Below are 13,762 nucleotides of genomic sequence, written 5' to 3' on the forward strand. Positions count from 1 at the left end.
TCTAAATTACCCATCCTCGCGTCGCCCCGCATAGGATCAGGGTCCTAATTAGTCCCGATTGTCCCCACGTCGCCCCGCGGTGGTTTAAGTTATCTTATCCAGAGCCTAGGCGGACCAAGTGATATACAAGATCGACGCCGTACCTGAAGTAAGTACAATTTTAAATTTACACAGTCCCGCGTTGCCCCGCGGCTTAATTTTACGTAATTCCCTAACCTCCGCGTCGCCCTGCGGTTCGCGCGATTGTCTATCCCTCCGCGTTGCCCCGCGGTTTTCCTGTTCGCGTCGCCGCGCGATAAGCCTTACTTAATTTGTTCTAAGTTCCAGATTTACCTATTCTAACCTATCCTTCCGAGTCGCCGCCCGGTTTCCCTATCCTTCCCTATTCTAAGTTTAGAAGGTACTCGCCAGATTGTCCTGGATCTCGTTCAGACGCTACCTGAGAACCAGCGAGTGGCCAAACTTTCCTCAGACTTTTGAAACCGAAGGAAACTGGAGTGGTATTTAAATTATGCTCACTCCAGTGGCCACTTTCCTCCCGTCTCGTCCAAGGCTAGTCTGGCTCTTAATTCGCAAGTTTTCGGCAGTCGTCTGTTGAGATCCCACTTCTGACACCAAATGTAAATGTGGATTCTTTTCCCTCAATCTGGTTCAGCGAATTCACTGAGTCGAACACCGTTGCCGCTTATAACAAAGCAGACTTTGTTAGTTTCACCGGCCGGGACTTATCAGAAAGAAGGAATGCTCTCCCTATAGAGCGCACCCACTTCCTACGGACAAGTGCCGTTACAATGTAAAAGCGCAACGGTTATACATTTTCAGTACAAGATACAATTAGAGTGACATTCAGTTCAGCCTATCCCCTTTGATCCCTCCTTCCCTTTGTCCATTCATGAGCCAACATCTGTATGGGCTGTTTTGACACAAAGGAGCCTTTCAGAGTCTTTCTCACCCTATATTGTTTCAAGTTTACTGGTGTGACTTAGCAAGACCTTGGAGCCAGTCTGTTATTTGTGTCAATGTTGTAACATTTGCAGTCTGACATTCTTAAGGCTATTCCTCCATGAATCCTTTGTTCAATTTCACTATCCCTATACATTTTCCCACATTCTCAACTTCAATGTCTGTATACATTCTCGCCCTTACCGATTCCACATCATCCAGGCTAATGTCCCTCCTTACTATTGCATTAATTTCCTCTTTAACCAGCAACGCCACCCCGCCTCCTTTTCCTCTCTGCCTATCCTTCCTAATTGTTGAATACCCTTGGATGTTGAGTTCCCAGCCTTGGTCATCCTGGAGCCATGTCTCCGTGATGCCAATTACATCATATCCGTTAACTGCTGTCTGTGCAGTCAATTCGTCCACCTTATTCCGAATACTCCTCGCATTGAGGCACAGAGCCTTAAGGCTTGTCTTTTTAACACACTTTTCCCCTTTAGAATTTTGCTGTAATGTGGCCCTTTTTGTTTTTTGCCTTGGGTTTCTCTGCCCTCCACTTTTACTATTCTTCTTTCTATCTTTTGCTTCTGTCTCCGTGCATAGGTTCCCATCCCCCTGCCATGCTAGTTTAACTCCTCCCCAACAGCACTAGCAAACACTTCCCCCTAGGACATTGGTTCCGGTCCTGCCCAGGTGTAGACCGTCTGGTTTGTACTGGTCCCACCTCACCCAGAATCGGTTCAAGCGTCCCAGGAATTTGAATCCCTCTCTTCTGCACCACTCCTCAAGCCACGTATTCATCTGAGCTATCCTGCGATTCCTACTCTGACTAGCACGTGCCACTGGTAGCAATCCTGAGATTACTACTTTTGAGGTCCTACTTTTTAATTTAGCTCCTAGCTCCCTAAATTCATCTCGTAGGACCCCATCCCGTTTTTTTACCTATATCGTTGGTACCTATGTACACCACGACAACTGGCTGTTCACTCTCCCTTTTTAGAATGTCCTGCACCCGCTCCGAGACATCCTTGACCCTTGCACCAGGGAGGCAACATACCATCCTGGAGTCTCGGTTGCGGCCGCAGAAACGCCTATCTATTTCCCCTACAATCGAATCCCCTATCACTATAGTTCTCCTACTCTTTTTCCTGCCCTCCTATGCAGCAGAGCCACCCACTGTGCCATGAACTTGGCTGCTGCTGCCCTCCCCTGATGAGTCATTCCCCTCAACAGTACCCAAAGCGGTGTATCTGTTTTGCATAGGGATGACCACAGGGGACCCCTGCACTACCTTCCTTCCACTGCTCTTCCTGTTGGTCACCTATTTACTATCTGGCTGTGTACCCTTTACCTGTGGTGAGACCAACTCGTTAAACGTGCTATTCACGCCGTTCTCAGCATCGTGGATGCTCCAGAGTGAATCCATCCGCAACTCCAGTGCCGCAATGCGGTCCATCAGGAGCTGGAGGCGGATACACTTCCCACACACGTCGTCATCAGGGACACCGGAAGCGTCCCTGATTTCCCATATAGTACAGGAGGAGCATAATACGTGTCCGAGCTCTCCTGCCATGTCTTAACCCTTAGATTAACTTAAATTGGCAACAACAATGCTAAAAGATTACTTACTGATTGGTGAGTAGTTTTTCTTTTTCTTTTCCCTATCACTTACCCGCTTGGTTGTGACGTCACCTTTCGATTTCTTTCCACTTCTTTGCCATCTCACCCTGCTGCAGCTGCACCGGCTAGCCTCTCCGAAGTTGGGCCTCTTGTAGGCCACCCCGCTCCGCCTCTCCGACGACACTCGAACTCCCGAGCCTCCCGACTCCTGGGCCTTTTGTAGGCCGCCTCGATCTCCCCTCTTCGACGACACTCGAACTCCCGAGCCTCCCGACTCCTGGGCCTTTTGTAGGCCGTCTCGATCTCCCTGCTCCACCTCTCCGACAACACTCGAACTCCCGAGTCTCCCGACTCCTGGGCCTTTCGTAGGCCGCCTCGATCTCCCCTCTCCGATGACATTCGACACAAGAATATATCTAACAAACTGGCATCAACAACTCTGTGGAAGAGAATTCCACAGGTTAACAACTCTCTGAGTGAAGTAGTTTCTCCTCATCTCAGTCCTAAATGGCTTACCCCTTATTCTTAGACTGTGACTACTGGTTCTGGACTCCCCCAACATTGGGAACATTCTTCCTGCATCTAACCTGTCCAGTCCTGTCGGAATTTTATATATTTCTACGAGATCCCCTCTCATTCTTCTAAACACCCCAGTGAATACAGGCCCAGTCGATCCCGTCTCTCCTCATATGTCAGTCCTGCCATCCTGGGAATCAGTCTGGTGAACCTTCGCTGCACTCCCTCAATAGCAAGAACGTCCTTCCTCAGATTAGGAGACCAAAACTGAACACAATATTCCAGGTGAGGCCTCACCAAGGCCCTGTACAACTGCAGCACGACCTCCCTGCTCTTTTACTCAAATCCCTTAGCTATGAAGGCCAACATGCCATTTGCCGCCTTCACCACCTGCTGCACCTGCATGCCAACTTTCAATAACTGATGTACCATGACACCCAGGTCTCCCCTTTTCCTAATCCGCCATTCAGATAATATTCTGCCTTCATGTTTTTGCCACCAAAGTGGATAGCCTCACATTTATCCACATTATACTGCATCTGCCATGCATTTGCCCACTCACCTAACCTGTCCAAGTCACCCTGCAGCCTCTTAGCATCCTCCTCACAGCTCACACTGCCACCCAGCTTAGTGTCATCTGAAAACTTGGAGATATTACTCTCAATTCCTTCATCTATATCATTGATGTATATTGTAAAGAGCTGGGGTCCCAGCACTGAGCTCTGCAGCATCCCACTAGTCACTGCCTGCCATTCTGAAAAGGACTAATTTAACCCGACTCTCTGCTTCCTGTCTGCTAATCAGTTCTCTATTCATGTCAATCCATTACCCCCAATACCATGTTCTTTAATTTTGCACACCAATCTCTTGTGTGGGACCTTGTCAAAAGCCTTTTGAAAGTCTAAATACACCACATCCATTGGTTCTCCCTTGTCCACTCTACTAGTTACATCCTCAAAAAATTCTAGAAGATTTGACGAGCATGATTTCCCTTTAATAAATCCATGCTGACTTGGACCGATCCTGTCACTGCTTTCCAAATGCGCTGCTATTTCATCTTTAATAATTGATTCCAACATTTTCTCCACTACTGATGTCAGGCTAACCGGTCTATAATTCACCATTTTCTCTCTCTCGCCTTTCTTAAAAAGTGGTGTTACATTAGCTATCCTCCAGTCCATAGAAACTGATCCAGAGTCGATAGACTGTTGGAAAATGATCATCAATGTATCCACTATTTCTAGGGCCACTTCCTTAAGTACTCTGGGATGCAGACTATCTGGCCCTGGGGATTTATCAGCCTTCAATCCCATCAATTTCCCCAACACCATTTCCTGACGAATAAGGATTTCCTTTAGTTCCTCCTTCTCACTAGACCCTCGGTCCCCTAGCATTTCCAGAATGTTATTTGTGTCTTCCTTTGTGAAGACGGAACCAAAGTATTTGTTCAATTGGTCTGCCATTTCTTTGTTCCCCATTATAAATTCACCTGATTCTGACTGCAAGGGACCTACATTTGTTTTCACTAATCTTTTGCTATATTGCTACTTCCTGTTCAGATCGTACTGGCAAACTGCTCTTGCTCAAACATTAATTTAAAATCAAAGGTTTTTCAGTATTCTGAAAACATTTTTGTTTGTCTTCATCCAAAAAGCACAACTGTAGAGATTCCTGGATGGTTCAGTGGATATATGGGGGCCTTTTGTGGCTAAAGTTCCTAGAATTCTCTACCTAACAGCATTGTCGAAGCAACTTCTTCACAAGGACTGCAGTGGTTCAAAAAGGTAGCTAGCACCATCTGCTGGAGGGCATCTAGGCATCTGCAATAAATTCTGGCCTGCCAGAAATGCCTACATTTCAAAGAATTTTTAAAAATTCATGCACATCAGATGCAAGGTCCCATACTCAATCCTTGATCTGTGCTGAGTTAGCAGATCAGGGGCACGACCGGTTACTTCAGGATACCCTGAGAAGGGGAAAATCATCTCGTGTTGCTGATTCGTAACCAATGAGTCATGCTGGAAGATGTGATTACTTCAGATGAGGACAGCATAAGGGTTGTCTATGATGCTTTGCAAATGGCATGCTAACATTGGCGGGCGTCTGAAACAAAAAACAAAAATGCTGAAAACATTCAGCAGGCCAGGCAGCGTCCGTGGAGAGAGAAGCAGTTAAAGTTTCAGGTCCTTTCGTCAGAACTGGAAAATTTCGAGATGTAACAGATTTTAAGCAGGTGCAGAGGAAGGGAAAAGGGGGAGGAGAGGAAAGAACAAAAGGGACGGTCTATGATAGGGTGGAAGGCGGGAGTAATTAAATGTTGCAAATGGGATGGTTGAATCATAAACAGCTGCTGCCTGAAAAAATAGGGGCAGAAGTTATGGTCTGAAATTGTTGAATCTTTTATGTTGAGTCCAAAAGGCTGTAAAGTGCCTAATTGAAAGATGAGGTGCTGTTCCTTGGGCTTGCGTTGAGCTTTGTTGGAACGGTGGAGGAGACGGAGAAAGGAGATTTCAGATTGGGAGTGGAGCGGAGAATTAAAGTGAAAGATGAAGGTTGGGTTCACCCTTACGGATTGAACGGGGGTGCTCCGTAAAGTGGTCACCCAATCTGCATTTGGTCTACCCAATGTAGAGGAGAGCACATAGTGAGCAGCGAATACAGTTCACTAAATTGCAAGAAGTTCAAGTAAATTGCTGTTTGACCTAGAAGGAGTGTTCGGGGCCCTGGATGGTGGGAAGGGAGGAGGTTAAAGTGGCAGGTGTTGCCCCAGCCTGTACAATCTTTCCTGATAGGTATAATCTCTCTGTTCTGGTATCATCCTTGTAAATCTTTTTTACACCTTCTCGTGTGCCTCCATATCGTTTTTATAATGTGGAGACCAGAACTTTACATAGTACTCCAAGTGCAGTCCAACCAAGGTTATATACAAGTTTAATGTAACTTATCTGCTTTTCAATTCTATCCCTCTAGAAATGAACCTCAGTGCTTTGTTTGCTTTTTTAACGGCCATATTAACCTGTATTACTGTTGTTTATATCCCTAGATCCCTTTGCTCCTCTACCCCGTTTAGACTATTTTCCAAGGCACATGTGGACTCCTAATTCTTTCTACCAAAATGCACCACTTCAAGCTTAACCTGTATTGAAATTAATTTGCAAATTACATGCTCATTCTGCAAACTTAGTAATATCTTGTATTTTATCACTGTTTTCCTCAGTATTAATTATACTCCACATTCATGAATCATGTTGGTTGCTGCCTCTAATGGGCTTTGATTGGATTGGTGATAGAAAATCAGATGAATGGGAAAGAGTGGTGTTCAAAAGGAGACTTGCAAGCTTGGTGTGCGGCTTCCTATAAAATGGTTTTGAAACACATTTGGTACATATGATTGGAATTTAAATTATTTAATTTCATAGCTCAAATCAAGAGTCAGCTGTTTTGTAGACTTCCAGAGTCTTATTCAAGGGCAACAGCGTAGTCAATTCCTTGGGGAAGCTTACTTATTCAGTATGGCTCAGCTACTTGCTGACATTAGGAGATATCTAAACATGTGGCAATTTGTCAGGTATTTCTGAAAGTCTAAATAAATATTATAGGCGTATCTAATTTAGACTTTGTTACTTTTAATATCCTCAAGACCTCAAAGGGACTTGTTGGGTAAGATCTTGCCATGCTGGCTGTTTCTTATTAGATTATTGCTACACACCTTGTCCCTATTCCAATTCACAATTTTCAGGAAAACATTCACAGCAACAGGACAGTTTCCTTCGACAAACCTGTGTCTCAAATAAACTGCAACTTGCACACCTCTGCTAATTTATTGGAAAGCTGACGAAGCATTTACAAGATCGCAGCAGGTCAGGAAGAGCTGGAAGAAGGGATGAGGAAAAGGAGCTTTTACAATATGAACTTTCATAGGAGCTCAGAGTGGCAATGTATCTACTCGAAGACTGTCATGGCAATTGGCAAATCCAGTTAAAATTAATCATGGAAGCTTGTTTTGAAACCCTCCACAAGCAGTATTTCATGGTTGAAGTGGTACAAGAAGAAAGAAGGCTGCTAAGGTAATCAGCAAGCACCAGAGCCATTTCAAACAAAGAATCCTCTGCATAAAGTAACCAAATCAAAACTCTCTGCATCTTCACACTTTAAGTTTGAGTCCTGGTTCTGAAGTTTGTGTCAATTTCAAGCATCATCAGGATTTAATTTATCTATTTCTTTACGAATCTTGTATAATTTGTCCTCCAAGTCTCCTCTTCTCCAACAGAGTTGATATCTGCCTGTTTGCTCTTTTCTACACTTGCCTGGATATCCTTTCTGCAATACCGTGGCTAGAATTGTACACTGCCTGGCATTCTCTGCTGCCTGTATTCTAACTCGCACCCAGTCCCATTCACCCATCAACCTTGTGCTCGCTGACTTACATTTGCTCCCGGTCCAGCAATGCCTCAAATTTAAAATTTACATCCTTGTTTTCAAATCCCTCAATGGCCTCACCCCTCTCTATATTGCTATAACTTCCAGCCCTACAACATTCTGAAAATTCCACGTTCCTCCAATTCTGGCCTCTTTTGCAACCTTTGATTCCCTTCGCCCAGCATTGGCAGCCATTTTCAGTTGTCTAGTCCTTATACTCAGGAATTCACTCCCTAAAAGTCTTTGCCTCTCCTCCTTTGTGCCTTAAAACCTACCTCTTTGACCAAGCCTTTGCTCATGTGTTCTAATGTCTCCTTTGGCTTGGTGTCAATTATTTTGTCTGATTATGCTCCTGTGAAGCGCTTTGGGATGTTTTGCCATGTTACACGTGCTATGTAAATGCAAATTGTTATCCTATCCATTACCAAGACAGGTTATTTCTAGCTTTGCAAAATTGTCGCTCTCCATCACACCATTGCCATTGAAACAATTTCACCAATGCCTTCCTCACTGGTCTCCTGACCGTCATGCTCGACAAAATCTCCTGTATCATGTCTTGCACTAAGTCCCACTTGCCTATCACTCCTGTCATTCACTGTTTCCAAATTAGGCCTCTGATGAATATTGTGTCAATTCTTGGCATCATACTTCAGGAATGATGCCTAGGCACTGGAAATGGGACACAGGCGATTTACTAGAATTATGCCATAGATCAGGGACTTCAGCTAGAGGGAGAGACTAAAGAAGCTGGGATTGTTCTCTTTAAAGCAAAGAAGATTAAGGGGAGATTTAGAAGATAAAGGTACGCAGAGTCAGAGGAAATTTATTAGCATGGATAGAGAATTGGCTGGCTAACAGAAAGCAGAGAGTCGGGATAAATGGGACCTTTTCGGGTTGGAAATCGGTGGTTAGTGGTGTGCCACAGGGATCGGTGCTGGGACCACAACTGTTTACAATATACATAGATGACCTGGAAGAGGGGACAGAGTGTAGTGTAACAAAATTTGCAGATGACACAAAGATTAGTGGGAACGCGGGTTGTGAAGAGGACACAGAGGCTGCAAAGAGATTTATTTAGATAGGTTTAGCGAATGGGCTAAGGTTTGGCAGATGGAATACAATGTTGGAAAATGTGAGGTCATCCACCTTGGGGGGGGGGGGGGGGGAGAGAGAAACAGGAAAAGGGAATATTATTTGAATGAGGAGAAATTACAACATGCTGTGGTGCAGAGGGACTTGGGGGTTTTTGTGCATGAATCCCAAAAAGTTAGTCTGCAGGTGCAGCAGGTAATCAGGAAGACGAATGAAATGTTGGCCTTCATTGCGAGAGGGATGGAGTACAAAAGCAGGGAGGTCCTGCTGCAACTGTACAGGGTATTGGTGAGGCTGCACCTGGAGTACTACGTGCAGTTTTGGTCACCTTACTTAAGGAAGGATATACTAGCTTTGGAGGGGGTACAGAGACGATTCACTAGGCTGATTCCGGAGATGAGGGGGTTACCTTATGATGATAGATTGAGTAGACTGGGTCTTTACTCGTTGGAGTTCCGAAGAATGAGGGGTGATCTTATAGAAACATTTAAAATAATGAAAGGGATAGACAAGATAGAGGCAGAGAGATTGTTTCCACTGGTCGGGGATACTAGAACTAGGGGGCACAGCCTGAAAATACAGGGGAGCCAATTTAAAACCGAGTTGAGAAGGAATTTCTTCTCCCAGAGGGTTGTGAATCTGTGAAATTCTCTGCCCAAGGAAGCAGTTGAGGCTAGCTCATTGAATGTATTCAAATCACAGATAGATAGATTTTTAACCATTAAGAGTTATGGGGTGCGGGCGGGTAAGTGGAGCTGAGTCCACGGCCAGATCAGCCATGATCTTGTTGAATGGCGGAGCAGGCTCGAGGGGCTAGATGGCCTACTCCTGTTCCTAAATCTTATGTTCTTATGTAGGTGGTCAAAATTATTAGATGTTTTGATGGGGTAACTAAGGAGAAACTGTTTTCATTGGTAGGCGTGTCTGTAACCAGAGGACATAGATTTAAGTAATTGGTAAAATAACCAGAGGGGAGATGAGATTTTTTTGCAGTGAGTTGTAATGATCTGGAAGCACTACCTGAAAGGGTGGTGGAAGCAGATTCAATAGAAACTTTCAAAAGGGAATTGGGAAAAAAGGATACCTTTGCAGAGCTATGGGGAAAAAGCAGGGGAGCGGGACTAATTGGATAGCATTTTATAGAGCCAATACAGGCAAAATGGGCTGCATGGCCTCCTTCTGTACTGTAGCATTCTTTGATTCAATGAAATGCAACAAATTTAAAATCATTCTTGTGTACAAATCCTTCCATGTCTTCACCTCACCCTATCGCTGCAGCCTATTTCAGCTTTATAATCCATTCCAGGTCCTCTGACTAACTTTACACCCCCACTACATTCGTCTATACTATATCGTTGGTGACAGAGCCTTCAGCTGCCTCAACCCCAACGCCTGTCACTTTGTTCTCATGTCACTTGGCAACTTCTTCTGGAAACTTCTTTTTAACTATGACTTTGGGCACCTCTCCTAACTATTCCCCTAAGGCTTAGCATCTCTCTTTAATGGCGTCCCCTTGTTATGTTTTTTATACGTTAGAGGCACATATAAATACAAGTTATAACCGTTTAAATTTGTTAATGCTGCACTACAAATATTTACATTCTTAAGCTTAAAATCACGGAGCTATTAACCTCCCAATGAGTGACAATGACAGCCTGAGTTGTATTATACTGAATTGTAAAGTACTGTACTGAATACTGTGTTGTACTATACTGAGTACTGTACTTGTACTCGGCTGAACACTGATCTGTAGTATACTAAATACAATACTCAATACTAGACTACTAAATACAAAACTGAATACGTACTATACTGGCGTGTACTGTACTGAATTGCATTGTACATACTGTACTAAATACTGAACTGCACTGTGTTGTGCGCAGTTGTTCCAGCACAAACTCACATTTGACTCCGCCCCGTCAAATTACGTGACGTGCAGTCCGGTGACCCAGCAACCGAAGTGAGCGCTATGGGATTGTGCACAATAGTCACCTCGGCAACCGGCGTCCTATCGCGGCGCTCTCCCCACCTCCTGCACACCCGAGCCAACGGCCGGCTGGAGTTGGTGTCGGAGCTGCGCAGGTCGCTGTGTGTCGGCACAAACCCGGTAAATAGCGTTCGCTGTTACCCCGGGGTTAGTGAGATGTGGGTCGGCGGGGGACATTCGTGAAATAACTGGGCGCACCAGCGATAACAGCAAGCGACATTGGTGATGCAGCCTATGTGGTCAGCCCTGGTTCAGTGGGTAGCACCCTCGCATCTCGGTCAGAAGGTTGTGGGTTCAAGTCCCACTCCAGGGACTTGAGCACAAAAATCTAGGCTGACACTCCAGTGCAGTGCTGAGGGAGTGCTGCGCTGTCGGAGAAGCCGTCCTTTGGATAAGACGTTAAACCAAAGCCCTATCTGTTCTCTAAGGTGGATGTAAAAGATACCAGGGCACTATGTCAAAGACGAGCATGTGTCCTGGTCAATATTTATCCCTCAATCCACATCACAAAACAGATAAACAGATTATCTGGTCAGTATCACATTGCTGTTTGTGGGACATTGCTGTGCACAACTTGGCTGCTGCGTTTCCTACAACAGTGACTACGCTTCAAAACAAGTACTACATTGGCTGTAAAGTGCTTTGGGGCATCCTGACTTCGTTAAAGATGCTATATAAATGCAAGTCTTGTTTTTTTACAGTGGAGACATTTGTGACACAGCAGGCATCAGCTGTACACTATTTATTAATGACTAAGATGATAGGATAGAGGGGTCACAGTCTAAGGATAAGAGGTAAGCCATTTAGGACCGAGATGAGGAGAAACTTCTTCACTCAGAGTGGTTAACCTGTGGAATTCTCTACCGCAGAAAGTTGTTGAGGCTAGTTCGTTAGATATATTCAAAAGGGAGTTAGATATGGCCCTTACGGCCAAAGGGACCAAGGGGTATGGAGAGAAAGCAGGAAAGAGGTACTGAGGTTGAATAATCAGCCATGATCTTATTGAATGACGGTGCAGGTTCGAGGGGCCTGCACCTAATTTCTATGTTTCTTATCCAAGTACACTGGAAAAGCTAGAAACAGTGGAGAGCCAAAGAGACTTAGAGGTCTATGTACATAGAGCATTAAAATGTCATGGACAGTTTAAAAAAAAAATAAAAAAGCTAATGGAATGTTGGCTTAGAGGACTAGAATGCAAGGAGGTAGAAGTTATGGTACAGCTATACAAAGCCCTGGTTAGACCACACCTGGAGTATTGTGAGCAGTTCTGGGCACCACACCTTAGGGAGGATTATATTGGCCTTGGAGGGAATGCAGCATAGGTTCACGAAAATGATACCTGGACTCAAAGGGTTAAAGTAAAAGGAAAGATTGCACAAACAAGGGTTGTATTCCCTGGAATTTAGAAGATTAAGGAGTGATTTGATCAAAGTTTCAAGATATAAAGGGGAACTGTGAGGGTAGATAAAGAGAAATTATTTCTGCTGGTGGGGAATCTATGACTAGGGGACGTGGCATAAAAATTAGAGCCAGGCCTTTCAGGAATAAAGTTAGGAAACCTCTACACACACAAAGGGTGGTGGAAGTTTGGAACTGTCTTCCGCAGTTGATGCTGGGTCACTTGATAACTTCAAATCTAAGATTGATAGACTTCTGTTAACCAAAGATATTAAGGGATATGGGGCAAATGAGTGTATATGGAGTGAGGTCACAGATCAACCATGATCTCATTGAATGATGAAACAGCCTATCTTCCCATCAGTAAAATAAGTGGATACATTAGTGATACAGTGGGGGAATTAGTGAAATAAGGGGGTGCCACTCGTAAAACAGGGTGTTAGTGATATAACAGGATGTTATTGGTATAATGAGCCTTGTGATATAACATGGTGTTACTGGTATAATGGGGGCATTAGTGATATAATAGGGTGTTAGTGATATAACAGGGTGTTGTTGGTATAACAGGAGCATTGTGATAAAACGGAATTGTCACTGGTATATCAGGGGCATTTGTAAAATAATGGGGAGTTACTGGTAAATTGGGGCATTGTGATATAACTGTTATTTCTACAACAGAGGCATTTGTGAAATTAAATTACCACAGTGACCACACTTTAAAATACTTCATTGGCTTGAAAGTGCTTTGAGCTGTCTTGTTGTGGTGAAAGACACATGGTGTTACTGATACAGCAGGGGCATTCATGAAATAACAGGGTGTTACTGGTATAACAGGGGCATTCGTGAAATAACAGCATGCTGCTGATACACCAAGGACATTAGTGAAATAACCGGGTGTTGCGGGTATAGTGAGTGGGGGTGGGGGATTAGTGATATAATGGGGAGTTGCTGATAAATCCGGGCATTGTGATATAATGGGGTTGTTACTCATACAACAGAGGCATTACTGACATAACAAGCTATTAATGATATAATGGGGTGTTATTGATAGAACCAGGCATTCATGATATAATAGTGTGTTACTTGTATAACGGGGGCATTAGTGAAATAACGGGGGCTGTTTATGATATAACAGGGATATTAGTGAAATAACAGGGTGTATTTGGTATATTGGGGGCATGAGCAAAATAACAGGGAATATTACTGGTATAATGGGGAGTTACTGGTAAATTGGGGCATTGTGATAATAACAGGGAGTTGTTACTTATAAAACAGGCATTAGTGAAACTATGGTACCACAGTTGATTACACTTCAAAAGTACTTCATTAGTTTGAAAGTGTTTCATGTTTTCTAGTATGTGATATTCTTGAAGACTTCTCAAATACAATATTGACACAGTCATGCCTTTCGGAACTGTGTTTCTGGCGTGAGCCATACTGATTAGATAAGGTTCCAATCAATCTCTGCTGAGTTAGCTATTCTCAATCAGTTGGAGAACTGCGATGGGCCTCAGTACATCCCCCATGCTAGGGAAAGGGAAAAGTCAACCAGGGTTCCTTAACTCATACATGAAGAATGGTCACTGGAGCGATGCCAGTCCCGGTTGTACCACGCACCATCTTTAGGAGAGGAAGGGCTGAATCTTGGGGGAAAGGGGGGGTAAACCTGAGGTTTTCTGAGAAGATTGATAACCTAGGTCACTGAACTTGTAGAGTTGGAATTATCTTCAGCAATTCAGGTGAAATTTAAAGGGATGTGCTCACTTAAAGGGAAGTGGCAGAATAGGG

General features: G+C 44.1%; 1 protein-coding gene across 4 annotated transcripts in view; it reads left to right on the forward strand.

Moving 5' to 3' along the window:
* Positions 1-5,500: 5,500 nt before the first annotated feature.
* ropn1l (rhophilin associated tail protein 1-like) overlaps positions 5,501-13,762 on the forward strand; it is an 86,049-nt gene continuing 77,787 nt past the window's right edge. The window contains exon 1 of one of the 4 annotated variants that reach the window (XM_070880573.1): positions 5,501-5,630. The gene's annotated coding sequence lies outside the window, so the exon portion shown is untranslated. The other 3 variants (XM_070880572.1, XM_070880570.1, XM_070880569.1) reach the window with 3 other exon arrangements.

The sequence above is a fragment of the Pristiophorus japonicus genome, chromosome 5 (assembly GCF_044704955.1).
Source record: "Pristiophorus japonicus isolate sPriJap1 chromosome 5, sPriJap1.hap1, whole genome shotgun sequence".
Classification (NCBI taxonomy): Eukaryota; Metazoa; Chordata; class Chondrichthyes; family Pristiophoridae; genus Pristiophorus; species Pristiophorus japonicus.